This window comes from Danio rerio, chromosome 8 (assembly GCF_049306965.1).
Source record: "Danio rerio strain Tuebingen ecotype United States chromosome 8, GRCz12tu, whole genome shotgun sequence".
Lineage (NCBI taxonomy): Eukaryota > Metazoa > Chordata > Actinopteri > Cypriniformes > Danionidae > Danio > Danio rerio.
Window position 1 is genome coordinate 6,626,329 of NC_133183.1, and position 16,172 is coordinate 6,642,500.

Below are 16,172 nucleotides of genomic sequence, written 5' to 3' on the forward strand. Positions count from 1 at the left end.
AAAAACGTATAAATGGATGAAAACAGGAACTTAAATGGTTCGGGATATCAAAGTCTGATCCTTGCAATCTATTGTTCGACCACACATGGGGTGGTTTCTGTACACCGGGGTCAGAAATTGACCAAGAATTTCTTGTGGAAACATGTGGAAATTATATCTAAATCTGCATCCATCTCTCTTCTCAGTAGCTCGGTCAAAACGTCAAACAATTTTTCATCATTATAACCGATCCGTGTTTGCATCCATGTGAAAGCTTGGGTTTGTTGCATTTGTGTTTTATTTTAGGTTGATTCTGCACTGTCAAAAATAAATGTTCATTAACAGTTTCTGGATTGCATTATGGGACCTTGATCTCTGCTCTGTTGACTTTTAATGTGAAGAATTTAACTCTACAGCCTAACAAAAAGACATTTTAGTAGTTTGAAATTGTAGCTGCCGTCAGAAGCTTTTCTTTTATATTACACTCTATAAAGATACACTTTACAGTTAAAAGTCAATAAATAGTTCAAATGTTCAGAGTAATCATTAGACTAAATAACTAATGTATATTTGTTGTTAATGCATATTAATTCATTTAAAGTTATTTAACTAAAACTATAAAAGGGAGGGGGGGGACCTATTTCTTGTTATGTTTAGCTAGGGAATTATTATTATGTTGGCTTGAGAAAGCCAACATACTGTTATACTACTCTGTCCTTGAAAACAAACGTATCTCCTCCTAGGCTGTTCATGCCACAAGGCCCAAATGTGGTCAAAATGTGCCTTCTGCATTCAAGATTGTTGCTATATCTCCTCATGCCTATAAGACTTATTGTTTTTTTTTAATAAAAAATGTTAAATATTAAATTTTTATAATCCGAGCATATAAAAAAATTATACAAGCCCCAAATTTGGCCAAAAGCTGTATTTGGATGCGTTAGATTTTGTTGCTATATCTTTAAGGTTTATCAGACTTATAGTTTTCCAATAAATTATTTTTAAGCATTATTTTTCTCAAAATATGGCAAGCCATTTTTGACTTAAACTCCATATTTTTTTACTGATATGGCAAGCCATTTTTGCATGTATCACTTTCACACTTATTAAGCATTGTGTTTTCAAAAAATACGGCAAGCCATTTTTACATAATGTTCATTCTCTTAGTCCCTTTATTAATCAGGGGTCGCCACAACGGAATGAACCGCCAACTTATCCAGCATTTGTTTTACACAGTGAATGCCCACCCAGCCGCAACCCAACACCAGGAATACATAATGTTCAAGTCCAGTTTTTGACACTCATAAAGACTGTCAGAGAAACATCGGGGTTGATTAAGATCACTCATATTGCCAAGAAGCTTTGATGTATCATCACTAACCTGTCAAATGTCCCCATAGCAATAAAACAGTATAACCTAGCAACCATTTAAAAATAGCAATATCTTCACATCAGAACATCGTAGGGACCTGGGCATTGGCTTGTTTGACTCATGCTAGCAAATGGGACTTCCTGTGTACTATGCATGGTAACAATTATAATGGAAGGCAAGTGCTAATAACGATTAGCTACATGCTATGAATGATTATCTAAATGCAATAACATATGCTAGAAATGCCTACTAAGTATTAGCATTTGATCAAACATGTACACGAGCATTGCCGTTTAGCAACTGCGTAGCAACCACCAAACAATGCCATAATTGTTTTAGCAACTGCCTAGCAACCACTTAGCAACCGCCGCCGTGCTTCCTGCCAACAGCCATTCCCAGTCCTAGCGCAGTCACATTGGCTTTCTCAAGCCAAGATCAAAGTTTATCAATAAACTTTAGGTTCTAGTTTCATTGTTGCAATCAAGATATGCTTCCGATGCACTTCAAGTGGTACAGCCACAAGGTGCCGTGCTAATAAAGCGTTTGTAAGGATTAAGAAGTACAAAGAAGCTTGTTAAAGAGAAACTGCAACCCTTCAAGTTTATTCCTCTTGAGTTAAAGAGGCCAATGAGGTAAGTGTCGTATAGTGTTAACGTATGTGAACATGTATGATTATGTGTCCGTATGTTAATGTATAATTAGCCAATTAAGTGTATTTCTTTACATGTTGAATGTGCACTTTATCTTTTGGTTGTATGTATGTTGTTCATTACGTGCAACATCACCTTTAAAGGGTTAATTTAAGTTGTATTTTAATATTAATTATAGTAATTTAAGTTTATGTATTTCTTTTCGTAGTTCTGACAACGTTGTTGGGACATAAAGGAGTGCAAGGCTAGAATGTACAAGACATGCTAAAGACTCGTGTCCGAATAAATGTCAGTTAAAATCAAGAACGACTTGAGTCTTTGTTTCATCTCGAGGGGAGTAACAGAAATAATATAGTGTATAAGGACTGATATATAGAGAAATAAATGTGAATGTATGTACAGTACTGTCAGTTTATTACAGTTTTTGAAGCATAATATACACAAACCCAGACAAAATATCACTTTAAACTATTCAAAATGTTCATAAAAGCCACTTTATTTTTTTACTTTTTGAGGTTAAAAGTTGTTGGAAGAAAGATCAAGGCCCTATGATGCAATTCAAAAGCAGAAATATATGGGGAAAAACAAAAATGTGACTGCTAATTTACGGGTATTTTTAGTGTGTGGAGGGATATATTTTGAAACGACTTGCTCAAAAATAGAAGGACAAACATTATTAAATTTATTAAAATTATTATTAAGTCTCAGATTGATCTAAATGTAAAATTGTGAAGTATAAAGAACTAAAATAGTATTTATTTACTATTTAATATATACTCGATAAGATTTGTTTAACAGCTTTAGCCTAAAGGTATACATAACCACAAAGAAAAAACAAACTTTATTTTATGCCGATTCTGAAAAAAATAAATGTGCTGCAATTTTACAGTTATTTACTGCAACAACGCCCAGTAAAATAATAAAATATAAATAAAATAAAAATAAAAGTATTAATAAAATAATGATAAAATTGTGGGTCATTTTAAAACTTTTACAGTAACTTACTGCATATTAGAAACTTGCGGTAATCAAAATAATCAAGTACTGCAATTGTATATAAAAAAAAAGTAAATTATTTGGAATTTCTTAAAATCAATAGTGTGTGTGTGTGTGTGTGTGTGTGTGTGTGTGTGTGTGTGTGTGTGTGTGTGTGTGTGTTTTGAATGGTTAGAAAAATTACAAGGCGAAAACAAGAGTCCTCATTAACGATAAAAACTGCCCTTGAAAATCATTTCTGGGGGGCAAACAGCTTCTTTTTTCAAAGAAAAGTTCATTTCTGGCACCGCCGTACACCCACCATCTCTGCCGCAAAAAAATGAATATGTATGCAGCAGATCAGACAATAGCCAGTCATGTAATGATCTATAACAGGCTCTTGCCGCAAGACAGAGGAGGAGAATTTAAAAACCTGTCAGGGTCATTAGTGTAGTCCTGGAGCTGCGGGGGAAGACAGAGGCCGCTCCACATCATCCGACAGCAACTTTAAATGGGAGCTCATGTACATTTGCATCACTTTTCTGATGGCCTCTTGTGTGGGAGGCTGAAATCACCCTGTGCCCCTTCGCTTTCCCTCAGTAAAGCACCGTCAGATGAGCACACATGCATAAAAGTACCAAAAAGTTTGAATTAACACGTTGTTTTTACAGACAAGGCAGGATGTGCAACGAGATGAACCACCGGGGAACTAGAGTTTTTGTCTCGTTTCTAGTCTATTTATTCATTCATTCATTTTTTTGTTAGCTTAGTCCCATTATTAATCCGGGGTCGCCACAGTGGAATGAACCACCAACTTATCCAGCAAGTTTTTATGCAGCGGATGCCCTTCCAGCCAAACCCATCTCTGGGAAACATCCACACACACACACACTCATACAGTACGGACAATTTAGCCTACTCAATTCACCTGTACTGCATGTCTTTGGACTGTGGGAGAAACCGGTGCACCCAGAGAAAACCCACGCGAATGCAGGGAAAACATGCAAACTCCACACAGAAACGCCAAGTGAGCCGAGGTTCGAACCAGCGACCCAGTGACCTTCTTGCTGTAAGGCGACAGCACTACCAACTGCGCCACTGCTAGTCATTGCGCCACTTTCTAGTCCAAATATCTAAAAATTCTTAAATTAAACATTTTCTAGACAAGTACAAAGAAATATTGTTTTGTTCTCATAAATAAAAGTAAAATTTAGGTGTGTTTTTCCTTAAAACGAGCAAAATAATCTGTCTAGGGGGTAAGCAAAATAATCTTGTTTTAAAGCGAAAAACAGGATTTATTTACTCAGCCCATTGGTAGATTATTTTGCTTGTTTTAAGGAAAAACTCAATAAATAAATATATATATATATTTAAAAAAAAATTATAATTTTTTTTTTTTTTACCAAAAAATGCTTCTTGGTTTACGAGTTCAGAAATTTGGACTAGAAACTAGACAAAACTTTAAGAAAAGCTTCTTTTGCAGTGTGGGAACGTTTACGGAAAACTAAAGCTTTAACGTTTATAAAGCATTGTTATAAGACTATTTGACATGCACTTTTCATGATGTTGACAGAAAAGGTTTCTCTGAACGATTGGAAAGTTGTTCTTACTTGATGAACATTCTCAAAATGTTGAAAGAATCTTATTAAATTAAATTGCACATTAGTCTAGTCTAATTTGACTTACTTTCATCTCATTTCATTTCATCTCGGTTTATTTAGAGCAAATTAAATTTAGTTGATCAATGTGATACAATGCTATAAATGACTAATATATATATATATATATATATATATATATATATATATATATATATATATATATATATATATATATATATATATATATATATATATTATTCAGTTAGAGACAGTCATTTCTGGAACACACTTCCAATTAATTTAAGGTGTTACAAAGTATTCAACATTTAAATGCAAGGTAAAGAAATGTCTAAAAGCAAAGCAAGTATGTAATAATGTGCAATTCTTTTGTCTAACATTTAGAAAAATTCCTATTATACGTTTTATCCTTTTGTTGTATGTAACTTTACTGTTATTGTATGTGTGATGTGTTTTTTGATTTTAGGTTGCCTTTTAAAATCTGGCAGGGGGCAACAGATGAAAATGAGCCCTTGTGGCTAACTCTGGCATATTTACAGTTCTACAGTACTTTTGATTAATGAGCATTGTCCCTGTTAAATAAATAAATTTCAAATGTGAGGTGCGTTCATGTCACCTTTGTTGGCACAAGATAGCATTGTACCCTACTTTTGGTGAATGACCTTTATGTCAGAATGACATCAGGCATGACGTCAAACACGTGAAAATTGCAAACTTATTTGATTTCAAAAGCTTGATGTCCAATTGACATCCACACACACATACATGCCCGTTTGACTAAAATTATCAGAAATGTTTTGTTTATCTAAAAGCTTTAATAACAAATAACCAATTTACACTGGCTTTTGTGTCCCCATTATGCATGTAAACTACCTTGATGTCAAAACATTATTTGTATTGAATATTTGTATTATTTGTAATTTGAACGTTATTTGAAAATCGATTTGAAGACTGTTTTATTCAAACTTCTTAAAAGATTGATTATAAGACTGTCCATTATAGTTGAGTTTTGATGCCAATTTTAAAATCAAGGCATTCAACCTTGCCGGTTATTTTATGCCTTTTCTTCATGTCTTTTGACCTCAATGTGCTTTCTGGACTGGTTATAGAAAACCAAGAGCAAACATTTTGCATCAATTATGTTGTCATTGGAATTTCACAATAATTGATTTTGCATCCATGAGTTTCACCCACTGACCTATAATAAAACAAATAAGACTTTCTCCAGAAGAAAAAATATTATCAGACATACTGTGAAAATGTCCTTCCTCTGATAGACAGACAGATACCCTACAGAAAAATCCAGCTTAAACCAGCTTAGGCTGGTTGGCTGGGTTTAGCTGGTCGATCAGCCTGGTTCAAGAGGGGTTTTGGCCATTTCCAGCCTGGTCTTAGCTGGTCAGGCTGGGAGATGACCACCTAAAACCTAGCTAGATAGATAGATAGATAGATAGATAGATAGATAGATAGATAGATAGATAGATAGATAGATAGATAGATAGATAGATAGATAGATAGATAGATAGATAGATAGATAGATAGATAGATAGATAGATAGATAGATAGATAGATAGATAGATAGATAGATAGATAGATAGATAGATAGATAGATAGATAGATAGATAGATAGATAGATAGATAGATAGATAGATAGATAGATAGATAGATAGATAGATAGATAGATAGATAGATAGATAGATAGATAGATAGATAGATAGATAGATAGATAGATAGATAGATAGATAGATAGATAGATAGATAGATAGATAGATAGATAGATAGATAGATAGATAGATAGATAGATAGATAGATAGATAGATAGATAGATAGATAGATAGATAGATAGATAGATAGATAGATAGATAGATAGATAGATAGATAGATAGATAGATAGATAGATAGATAGATAGATAGATAGATAGATAGATAGATAGATAGATAGATAGATAGATAGATAGATAGATAGATAGATAGATAGATAGATAGATAGATAGATAGATAGATAGATAGATAGATAGATAGATAGATAGATAGATAGATAGATAGATAGATAGATAGATAGATAGATAGATAGATAGATAGATAGATAGATAGATAGATAGATAGATAGATAGATAGATAGATAGATAGATAGATAGATAGATAGATAGATAGATAGATAGATAGATAGATAGATAGATAGATAGATAGATAGATAGATAGATAGATAGATAGATAGATAGATAGATAGATAGATAGATAGATAGATAGATAGATAGATAGATAGATAGATAGATAGATAGATAGATAGATAGATAGATAGATAGATAGATAGATAGATAGATAGATAGATAGATAGATAGATAGATAGATAGATAGATAGATAGATAGATAGATAGATAGATAGATAGATAGATAGATAGATAGATAGATAGATAGATAGATAGATAGATAGATAGATAGATAGATAGATAGATAGATAGATAGATAGATAGATAGATAGATAGATAGATAGATAGATAGATAGATAGATAGATAGATAGATAGATAGATAGATAGATAGATAGATAGATAGATAGATAGATAGATAGATAGATAGATAGATAGATAGATAGATAGATAGATAGATAGATAGATAGATAGATAGATAGATAGATAGATAGATAGATAGATAGATAGATAGATAGATAGATAGATAGATAGATAGATAGATAGATAGATAGATAGATAGATAGATAGATAGATAGATAGATAGATAGATAGATAGATAGATAGATAGATAGATAGATAGATAGATAGATAGATAGATAGATAGATAGATAGATAGATAGATAGATAGATAGATAGATAGATAGATAGATAGATAGATAGATAGATAGATAGATAGATAGATAGATAGATAGATAGATAGATAGATAGATAGATAGATAGATAGATAGATAGATAGATAGATAGATAGATAGATAGATAGATAGATAGATAGATAGATAGATAGATAGATAGATAGATAGATAGATAGATAGATAGATAGATAGATAGATAGATAGATAGATAGATAGATAGATAGATAGATAGATAGATAGATAGATAGATAGATAGATAGATAGATAGATAGATAGATAGATAGATAGATAGATAGATAGATAGATAGATAGATAGATAGATAGATAGATAGATAGATAGATAGATAGATAGATAGATAGATAGATAGATAGATAGATAGATAGATAGATAGATAGATAGATAGATAGATAGATAGATAGATAGATAGATAGATAGATAGATAGATAGATAGATAGATAGATAGATAGATAGATAGATAGATAGATAGATAGATAGATAGATAGATAGATAGATAGATAGATAGATAGATAGATAGATAGATAGATAGATAGATAGATAGATAGATAGATAGATAGATAGATAGATAGATAGATAGATAGATAGATAGATAGATAGATAGATAGATAGATAGATAGATAGATAGATAGATAGATAGATAGATAGATAGATAGATAGATAGATAGATAGATAGATAGATAGATAGATAGATAGATAGATAGATAGATAGATAGATAGATAGATTAGATTCACCTATGCCAGGTGCCGTGTGTAGTCCACATATAGGGCGGATTGGTACTAGATTGAATATTTTCCCACCTTTTTGCTGGGCGTACCAATATAATGAACCAATATAGTGCCAGGTAAATGTATTTTTAAATCAATTTATTTTTAATAACAATAAGTATTATTTTTATTTAATACAAACTTTTACACTATTTAATTTAAAGAATCAAATCCCCTGTAATTCTCACCCTGCTAACAACAATACTCTTGTAATTTTATAATGTTATTGCTGAATGTTCACTTTTAAAATTGTTGATGTTGTCATAAAGTTGTTGCAAGACCTAAAATAACATTTTAGCATAGTAAAAAACACTGAAAAAACAAAGTCTCACAAAAATTTAAAGACAATTATTTCCTAAATGGGAAAAATATGTAGACATGCAGTAATAAATATGCTTTTTTATCATCATCATGTTATATGGACAAATCACTCATAGCATTTCATAAAGGGCACGAAAATATAAGCTCATGGACATGCTAAACTTCATCATGATCCTGAAGTGAACGAGATGCACTGCTTTTTTGCTGTCCAACACCTCCTCCTGCTGTTCTACTGTGGACATAACATTCAAAGGTTGAACACTTTGGTTGTTGTATTTCTTCAGGATATACTGTATGGGCCTACTCAGTGTATAATATTCGCTTTCTGTACGTTATATTTACAGATGATAGAGTGCGGTATGTACAACAACGCATTAGCATTAGCTGACAACGCCCAAACTCTTCTCCACAAAGCTGTTGTGAAGATACAGCACTAAAGTTCTCCACTTAATAAGGGATAAGAGTAAAGCAAGTTTCAGAACTAGGAGAAAAGCGTTAGGAAAACGTTATAATATCACAACGCAGGGAGGAAAAACAGAGATACTAACCGCAAATTGATCTCCATTTTCCGCGAGAGCTTTGCATCCTCTTGCTTGCTTTGTAGCACCATGCTTGTTTTGAGTGCGGTGGGAGCGACTAGAGCAATCAACCAATCAGAGAGTGAGCTCACTCAGTGACACGCCTATCGTGTGATACAAGAGATTTAATTTCATTCAAGCCAAATTCGCCAATAATGTCACGTAAAGCATAAATATAGGCTGTTTTGCACATATAATTGGTAATTCGTGGATTTGTAGCAATTAATAAATGAATAATTTAAACCATTTAATAGACTATTTGTATTATTAACATGGGGAATAGGGTATATGCCGAGCAAGTGTTGTTCTAATACTGATAAACTTCCGGTGACTGGTTATTGTGAGTTTTTTTCTCTTATACGATTCCTTTTACAGCATCGATGTTGTAATGTAATTCAAACACAATCAATTAAACAGACTTTGGCATTCATTTAGTTGCTCAAGACAAAAAGCTGTTTGCTCGCAAGCGCCCGTCAGATATGGCAGTCAGGCGCAGAAGCTCCATTGTATATACTGGGGTAAAATAATGCTCATATTTTAAAGACATGGTGCAGAAAATGTAATTTAATGCAGTGCTTCTTGTACAATCTGGGACCCACTTTATATATCACTCAGCCAGTGGAGATCGCTGATTTTTAAAGAAAACAGACCTTAAACGCACCGATTTTGCATTGGCATATAGTTCACCGGAAGCGGTTAACCCAGATTACTGGCAAATTAAAAGTCCTATTAGCATACTGCATAAACCCTATTGTTCGGTAAAGTCTAGATCGGATATGCGGCCGGCCGGAAGTGCGATATGCACATTAATAAAGCAGCATTTTGTTATGACACTGTATAACAATAATTCATATTTTTACAGTACTGTGAGGGTTGGATTTAGGGTTGGGGGTAGGCGTTAAAAAATACATTTTATTGGGTAATTTAATAGATAACATAACTAATACTCAGTACAACAACTGTTTTTACATTACTGTGACGGTTGGGTTTAGGGTTGGGGTGGGGGTAGACGTTGATAAAATACAACAAATGAAAAATTTGATAAATAATAGAAATAATTTGCGTTAACTTCCGGCCGCAAACGTATCCGCTCTAGCAACAACCCTATTGTTCCTATGTTTATTTAATTTTTTAAAATTGTTTACACACAGTTACTTGTATTTCAGACACAATGACTACAACATGTAACTGATGCACCAACCCCCTGAACCAATTATGCTAAACTACAAGTACAATTCCTGCTTTACACTCAAATTGCAGGTTTAAAACACACTTTTTTTTTCAAAGCACTACACACAATTGTCTGTATTTGGCACAATTTTCATGCAGAAAAACTCTTGTTTTTACAAGGAACGCACTGTCATTCACAATTGTAAAGTTAGTTGCCCTACTTAGCATACTAACTCATCACATGGGTAAACACCTGTTACACATAATTGCTATTCAGAAATCAGAGCTCATCTGGTTCATAACTGGTTCACTGCCCACCCACGTTTTTTAGTTGTTTTTCTCCCTCCATATTCTCCATTCCTCAATCCTATTGAGGATTTTTTTTTCTGCCTGGGGATGGAAAGTCTATGACTAAAATCCACACTTTTTTTTTTACTGTAACTGTATTGTGTAAATACTTCTGTTGATGGCATATGTAGACCACGTTATGTGCATCTTTGTGTTGGTTGGGATGAACACTGTGTACACTGTTTTTGTGAGAAAAATATAGTAAACTATATTTGGTACCATGTATTTGTGTGTTTTGTATGAAAACAATATTCTGAAATATTTTACAATGCAATTATGTAGGCCCATGTACTGTCTGTAGTAAGTGTAACACTGAACAAAAAAAGGGCTAAGTACAGTAAGTCATTATGATGAATGGAGAAGAAGTGATCATAGTGTTTTACAGCTGCAACTGTCTGTCTGTCTTTTTGGGGAGGCCAGTGAGGACTCCATTACAGTAATCCACCCTGCTGCTGATAAAAGCATGAACAAGTTTCTCTAAGTCCTCACTGAAGACAAAACATCTGATTCTTTTATGTTGTTTGACCCTTAGAGCCAAGGTACGCACTCACCTTGAGAATCTCATCTCGATTCCCAAACGCAATGATTTCAGTTTTTTCTTTGTTTAACTGAAGAGTTTTGACACATCTAACTGTTCATTTCATCAAATGGAAATGTATGTAAATGTAAACTTGCTAACGAAGGTTCAGCAGCGGGGCCACGCCTCACTTTGTCTCCTTAACCAATCACCTACTCCCTAAAACATATTTAAGGCAGACCAGCCCTCTAGCACTCTTCTTCTCGTTCTCTCGAACCCTTCCTCTATTTTCTCACTTCCCATTAACCCACATAGCAAAATTTCTCTGGCCCAGCTCTGGCCCAGACAATCAGGTTTTGCTTGGCCCACATGCCGCAGTGAATTACGGTACATGACTGGACCAAATCTGGCTTCCAGACAAGGGCCAAACACAGACCATATCTGGGCCAAGTCTCAGCCAAGTTAATAACTCATAACTGGGCCTGAACTGGGCCAGATAGGTTGGTGTGTCACGATTGCAACGAAATTGATAAACCCATGGAGTGATGCGCTTTAGGCACACTATGGGCACGCTTTTTCTCAAAGTGACCTGATTGGTAGAATTTTTTTTCTTTACTCAAAAATAATTTTAGTGTATTTTAAATGTGGGTCAAGACTGGCCAAACTCACTTGGCCCACTTATCAAATTTTTAAATCTGGCCCAAATCTTGTGTGCCGCCTTAAAAACGGTGCCACCTCTGCCATGGGCCATGTTTGGCCCGGGCCATGTTTGGCCCACATGCTGTATGCCAGTGCCGGATGAATGCCTGCTGTGCCAGCTTTTTGCCAAATCTGGGCCAGAATTCTTTGCTACTAGGGAATGCTCTCTTCACTCCTAGGTTGAATTTGGGGGGGGATTGACTATCAAAATATTAGAGACGGTACCCCCCACCTTGTTCACTGTTTATCCTCTTACTTCCCTTCCCCTTCATCCCACTGTTCCCTTTACCATCCCTTTCATCCCTACAATAAAATTCTAGCTCCGAGTGTGGTGTGGTCCATGCTGGTGAATGCATTGGCAGGAGGTGTCAATGGGGCTGAAGTCAGTAAGGCCAAGTAGATTTGAGTGTCATCAGCATAGCTGTGGTAGATTTGGTTCTTTCTCATTATTCGGCTCAGTGGGAGCATATAAAGGTTGAACAGGAGAGGTGCCAGAATTAAACCTTGTGGGACTCCATAATTTACCCCAGTTATGCAGTATGTTACTTTGAAAATGATCATATTTTACAGTAAAGATATACATACAATTCTGTGAACATATACAGCGAGATAAATAGTGCTGTAAATGTAAATAAAGTATTTTTGCTGTAATTGATTAACAGTATAAGAACTGCTGCCAGTATGTTACTGTAGATTCTAGTATATAATACAGAATTATTCGTCCATTTATTTTCATTTTGGCTTAATCCCTTTATTAATCTGGGGTCGCCACAACGGAATGAACCACCAACTTATTAAGCATTTGTTTAACAGTATGCAGTGGATGCCCCTCCAGCTGCAACCCATCACTGGGAAACATCCATACACACTCATTCACACACATATATACGGACAATTTAGCCTATCCAATTCACCTATAGCACATATCTTTGGAATGTATAGGGGAAACCGGAGCACCCAGAGGAAACTCACGCCAACACGGGGATAACATGCAACCTCCACACAGAAACGGCAACTGACTCAGCCGAGGCTCAAACCAGCAACCTTCTTGCTGTGAGGAGAATGTGCTTCCCACTCCACATAATACAGAATTAATTGTGTCTTAATACAAATGGTGTCAATACATCTGATAAGGCAAATATACCAGCACTATGTATGCATGGGAAATAATTAGACAGGCTTTCGTTCACAACTGCATTTTATTGTAACAATCAAACCCATGAAGAATGACGAATCCTGTACATATCTTCCCTGACAAATGTTCAGCTTTGTCATAACAACACTCACGGACATCCATCAAGAACTGTACCACTTGGTGAACAGGCAGGCAAGTCGATGTAGTATAAAAATAAAGCAGAGCGTGAGGGGAAAAAACAACAACAACAACAACAACAACAACAACATTGTGACCTGTTTAATTAAGAGTAACGCTGACCATCAACCTCATAATAACACATGATGGACGATCCGCTTGAGGGACTAAAGTCGCTGCAACCTTCAAAATGTCCTCACGGTAAAAGTTGGTTCTGGTGTGGGAGGGATGGAGGGGTGTGTAGCTGCCCGGTAGGATGGATGTGATAACACGGGGACCGGTCGAACCGTTAAAATAAAACCCTTATTATTATTATTTCCCTTTCTGTCTAGGGATATGTTATTCGTATGCATATATATGATTATAGTTTTTCTAATGAGTGTGTGTTTTTAAGGATCTGTGTGTGATCGTTTGGATTTTCTTGTACTGTCAGTTTAAGCAATTCATTCATTCTCCTTCAGCTTAGTCCCTTATTTATCAGGGGTTGCCACAGAATGAACCGACAACTATTCTGGCATATGTTTTACACAGCGGATGCCCTTTCAGCTGCAACCCAGTACTTGGAAACACCTATAAAATCTCGCATTCACACACAATGTTTTAGTTCATCCTATTGCGCATGGTACTGTGGGGGAAACCAGGGCACTCGGACGACACCCACGCTAACACAGGGAGAACATGCAAACTCCACACAGAAATGCCAACTGGCCCAATCGGGACTCGAACCAGCGACCTTTTGTCTGTTAGGCAACAGTACTAACCACTGAGCCACCGTGCCACCCCAGTAATTTAAAAGAGGAAGAGAGAAAATAAATCCAACACGGCACCATTGTCTCAAATAATCAGCATCTATGCAGTAAGAGCGAGACCGGCGCTATGGTAACCCTCATCACCGTAAACCGAAATGAAAGGGTGAAAAGAGCAGGGGACTCTTTTATAAAACTTTGTATCTAGAATTCTTCCAATAGAGTGAAGGGACACCAGGATATATTCTTAATTTATTTATTAATGATTATACACTTCAAAAATATTTTGCTGCCTGTTCAAACTACTTATTTAAAATGAGTTGAAACAACTCAATTCTTTAGTTTTTTGGGACAACCTAATTGTTCTATGTTCAATCAACTTAAAATTGTAAAAACCATTGAGTTAACTTAATCGGTTTATGTTGGGACAACAAGAAGGTATTGTGTGGAACACTGCATGGCTCATATGATGATTTAAAGTACATGACGCTTGCTGCTCGTTTAAAACACTTATTTAAAATGTGTTGAAACAACACAATTATTAAGTTTTTTTTTTTTGGACCAACTTGATTGTTTTATGTTCAATCTACTTAAATTTGTAAAAAATAAAAATGGAAGGAATTGTGTGGAACACAATTTTTTTTTTACAGTTAATTCATCCAAAAATAAAAAAAAAATTACTCAATATTTATTCACCCTCAATTGGTTCTAAACCTTTAAGAGTTTATTTCATTTTGTTGAAGACAAAAGAAGATATTTTGAAGAACGTTTGAACCCTGTAACCACTCACTTCCACAGTAGGAAAAACACATACTGGTTACAGGTTTTCAGCATTTTTCAAAATATCCTCTTTTGTAGTTCTGTCAACAGAAGAAAGAACCTCAAACAGGTTTGCAACAATTGATTGATGAGCAAATAATGACAGAATATTCATTTTTGGGTGAACTATCCCTTTAAGTCAATATCTAAAGTCCCCATGAAATCAAAACAAGGTTTGTTTTAGATGTTACTAAGAATATCTAAAGTAAAACTCGCATTAAGAAGAAATCAATAGACAAAGCCTGCAGTTCCGCCTAAATGTATGAACATTTTTTTTTTGACATTAGCCCCTTTCACACAGTGATACCGGTAAATATCCGATAAATTTCCGGAACAACTTTACCAGTAAATTAATAAAAGCGCTTTTTTTTTCCGGAAAAGAGCTTTTACACATCCATTCCAAAATAACAGTAAATACTGACATTACTAACGAGAGATGACCTCTAAACGGCTGCACTTGAATTTGTAAACATTTGACAACATTAAAAACTCAGTGGATGGATCAGTATTGTGAACAACTTTCATGAAAATATAGAGGAACACTTTCGTATGTCGAGATGTACATGATGTGTGTGTGTGTGTGTGCGCATGCAGTCACGGTCTGCTTCACGGGCACACGCGACACGTCAAGAAACTGAAGGAAGCAGAGCTTGAAGGTAAACAAACAACAGCTTATCATAAGCATCTAATCGATAATTATTTCTGCAGTTGTCATTAAGAAGGAACATATAAACGTTATCTGACTAACATCCAGCAGCTAAATGTTTCTGGAATAATGTTCAAAGACTTTTATTTTCATAAACCGCGCGGACGTGAATGCGTCTGACTGTTCTGATTGGCTAAAGTAGATGTCTTACGTGAGCACGTTCTAGATGTGCACATGCTCTTTCCGGCAATCTCCCTTCTGCGTTCACACAGCGCAGCATTCCGGCAAATTACCGGTAATGTTACAACTTCTCTTTGCGGAAAATAGCCAGAACGAATTTACCAGTATTTTCAAAAAGGACCTGATCACACATACAGACTTTCCGGAAAATGAAGGTCTGTATGTGTGAAAGGGGCTAAAACCTCATACTTGACTTTCTGATCAAATCTTCAGACCAATCAAATTCTCTCTAGTATCTAACATTCCCCGCCTCCTTCAAGATGCTATGGCTATAAGTGCTTGAGGTCAACCACTCACACTGGCAGAAGAGGTAATGAAAACGAAATGCTATTGGCTGTCTTTTAAAAGTGAGAGGCTCCTGTAATAACCACCCTTTTTTCCATGTTTCAATTTAAATTATGTCAGGCATTGAACAAAATTAAACTTTTTAAAGCATTTTAAATGACCTTTAATATGTTTACTTGAGAGTGACTTACACTTGGGCTCATTCTCCTGTCTAGTTTGTATTTTATAGAACAAACATTTGAGCGGGAATTGGCGTACTCACGTTTCCACCCACGTTTATAAATGAGACCCCT